Raw genomic sequence first — 3806 nt, forward strand, 5'->3', positions numbered from 1 at the left:
ACAAATTTATTGTAATTCTGTTTATTATTATTACTATTATAGACAAATATGCATTATACAAATGCTATTTATTATTATCTTTATTATAAACAAGTCCAAGAATAGAATGACGAATGAGAAATGTACCAGGTCCAGACTGTACTGGTCAGCAAAGGTGTCCCTCAGTGTGTTGACCACCTGTGGGTCAGAGACAAAACGTTCCAGAGCCCCGGGCCGAGTCAGCTCTTGTTGGATTTTCTTGGCCCCGGTCAGCTGAAGCTGTACAGAGGGACATTTGATGGCACGAGACAGTTCACACTTCAGCCTGGCGTCCCATTCCTGGGAAAGACAAATAGGGAACATTATACCAACTAAGGAAGACAATATGAACGATGTGAAATAAATAATGAAGATAATAGAATTCCAAGGGGGGGGGGGGGGGTGAATTTGGTTATAATAGCACAGGCAGGCAGGCAGGCAGGCAGGCAGGCAGGCAGGCAGGCAGGCAGGCAGGCAGGCAGGCAGGCAGGCATCCATCTATTCATCCATCCATCCATTCATTCAAGGTGTGTTCATTAAAAAAAACAACAATTAAAACTTTTAAATATTTGCCAAAATGGGTTGTTGACCCCACAGATTACTGTTAATCTCAGAAAACAAACATGAAACATGTGTGGATGTAGAATGTGCATGGAGAGGATTGTGAGAAGTAAAAATGGGGAAAAGGGATATGTAAGACAGCCCCATGAAGTGGAGATAAATAGGTAAAGTGAGCTTCCGGTTAGCCACTTTGAGCAGCCAGCTCTAAGGGAAATGTGTAAAACACCATAACATGCGGGTATCTCTTATCAAGGCTAAATCCAAGACTTAAAGCTTAATAGAATAAGATCCTGGCTGACCTTTTGAGAAGTGTAGTTTTCTGCTGTGTATCCATCCCTCAAGTAAATCAGTGCTACTTCATCACCATCTCTGGTAGACGAGATATAAATAAAAAGCAATGATTATAATATTACCTCGAACAATTAATTGTTACGAATAAAGTCAGCAAAAAGGTGCATCACACATACAATAATCTAATAAAAGCATGTGTGGCCAATGCTTGTATACCAAATAGTAAGATTAAAAGTAGCACTCAAGACTGAATCATCCTATAATTTCGATGAAAGCAAGAATATTTAAAATGGAAAAGTAAAACTGATTCTGAAAGGGGTATCTGAGGGCCTCGAACTTTTGAGTTTTTCATATGGAAAGTAACAAATTCTATTCAACACTAAAGATATTTGATGATTGTCCCAACAACAACAAAATTATTATTATCAATATGAAGAATCCTGCCAGCTAGACACCATTAAAAGGAAATGGATATACAATACAAAGCAGTTTAAATTTAAGCAAAAACTGTTACAGGATATCTGAAGATCCACTGAAAAAAAACGGGCATAGTCACAAACTGGAAATTGTGAGAGTGTCAATGTTCAAAGCTTGTGGACTCATAACTTTATATTTGTTTGATTGGTGGTTAATTTTATATGTTTGTTGGATGGGAAATCTAACAACAATAATCAACCAACAGCTGAACAGAAATACAGTTATGAGCCAACAAGCGTTCAAAATTGGTACTCTCGCGATTTTCAGATTGTAACTACGCCCGTTTTTTCAGTGGACTCCTCATCTATTTTTAAAGCAATTAACCTACTTATTGACCAAAACCAAGCGTATTGTGAACTGTTGTGAATGCAACCTAACTTGTGTTTCACGCGCTCATAATATAACCCTATGCATTTGCGAGCGCTGTAAAACTCTTACTAAACTAAACAAAACATAATTTCTACCTACATGATGAGTCTGCTGTGGTCATCCAAATGGCCGTGGTTATAAATGTCCAAGAAAGTCTTGCGTAGAATCCGGATATTAGGGTTCCTGTCGTAAACTTTGAATTCCACCCATCTTTGATCTATGACATTTCGCTCCGAGGTACTCACTACAAATATGATTACAGCTCTGTGGAATAATAATAGTCACACAAGTTGTTTTTCAACTAACTGTGAGTGGAATGATTTCAATTGTCAACCAGAAAAATGAAGACAAAACTAAATTTTAAAAAATCATGAAAAATATAACTTCGGGTAACATGGTTGCTAGTTGTCAACCAGTGCGAATGAAGACTGAAAAAAATATCTATTCAAAGAAAGAGACAGCAAAAATTCAGTCAGATATCTAGCCTTAATTTAAAGGATATTTATATTCTTCAGCTCAAAAAGATTAGATTGATTAAAAGAGCCGATTTTCTGCAGTCCTTTTTCTATAAATTGACTCAAAACAAAACGAACAAAAAAGTCTTTCAAGATCACGCCGACAATTTTCTCACTCAGAATGCAAATAAAGAAATAGTAACCTCGTGCATAAAAATCAACACAGGGCAAATCATCTGGACCTGGACACAGGTTCTAAATTCTAAGTATGTGACAAAACTATGGGCTTATAAAAATTAGACATCTCACTCTCTACCTGATCAAAATGTATACTGAATCACAAGCTAAACTATCAGCTTGCAAGCCTCAAATGTCTCGCTCTCTGCCAGAGTTCAAAATGCTCTCTAAATTACCAAACTATGGGCCTGAAAGCATCAATTTCTCACTCTCCACTAGTTCCAAAAGTTAACTAGATTACCACACTATAAGCTTGCTGGCATCAAATGTGTCACTCTGTACCTGGGATTTCCGTAGAGTTCCCACGCTTTAACCAAACCGTCGGCAAGTCCCACAGCAGGCTTGTTGTCAGGAAGCTGTTTATAGTACGGTTAAGTTTGTACTTGAGTTAATTTGACTAAACATTCACTTGAAAAAAGTCACAGAACACTGTCATTCACTACAGGCCCACGAATCTCCTTTCACATTCAGCATACAGTGAACCAGTGTTTTACATAATAATATATACTCTAAAGTGTCCTTTATTCTTATCCCCTACTCATTCATCTGAAAGACCAAATCTAAAAAAACCTAAGTTCATGCATGAAGAAGCAAAAATGCTATCTCTAGATTTACACAACCGTCTGTACATAACTTTCTCACACTGTGAAACGGAAATCCCATTACATTTAACACAACTCGTCGTATTCTACCATAAAACATAACACGTACTTTCCCATATTGTGAATCACATGTGATTGTTAAGGCAAAATCAAGCCAAAGTTTTAATTAGACTAGATCATGTGACCAGTTATCTGGTATTCAAGCATCAGTTTCAGCGAAGTAAAGTGTATAAAAATTTACCCCTTATCAATAAGAAAATATCTGAAATTACAATAAGCTAAACATACAAACAAACAAACAAAGAAACAACAACAACAACAACAACAACAACAACAACAACAACAGCAACAACAAAACAATCCTTTTCAAATGCGTGATAAAGAAACGCAAACATAAAAAAGACAATGAAATAAATGTACATTCAGAAATATCTTCCAGAACGTCTTCTAGAATATACATTTCAACTGTTGTGGAAACTTAACTAAAAAAAATAGTAAAGTATAAAAATAACTTTGCGGAAATGTATAAGAAAGGACTAACCTGTTCTGGTTTCAAGTCTTTCCCAGCCATTCCAAGAGACAGTCTGTAAAAAAAGAGAAATGTTTTAAATAAAACCAAACAAAAATACCTCTTTATGACAAATACTACTTTTCTTTCATTAACTACATAAAACCTACTTTTTTCAAAATGAATGCAAAAACATTATACCGTCGTACAGAGAGAGGGAGAGAGAGAGAGAGAGAAAGAGAGAGAGAGAGAGAGAGAGAGAGAGAGAGAGAGAGAGAGAGAGAGAGA

The sequence above is a fragment of the Aplysia californica genome, unplaced genomic scaffold (assembly GCF_000002075.1).
Source record: "Aplysia californica isolate F4 #8 unplaced genomic scaffold, AplCal3.0 scaffold00243, whole genome shotgun sequence".
Classification (NCBI taxonomy): Eukaryota; Metazoa; Mollusca; class Gastropoda; order Aplysiida; family Aplysiidae; genus Aplysia; species Aplysia californica.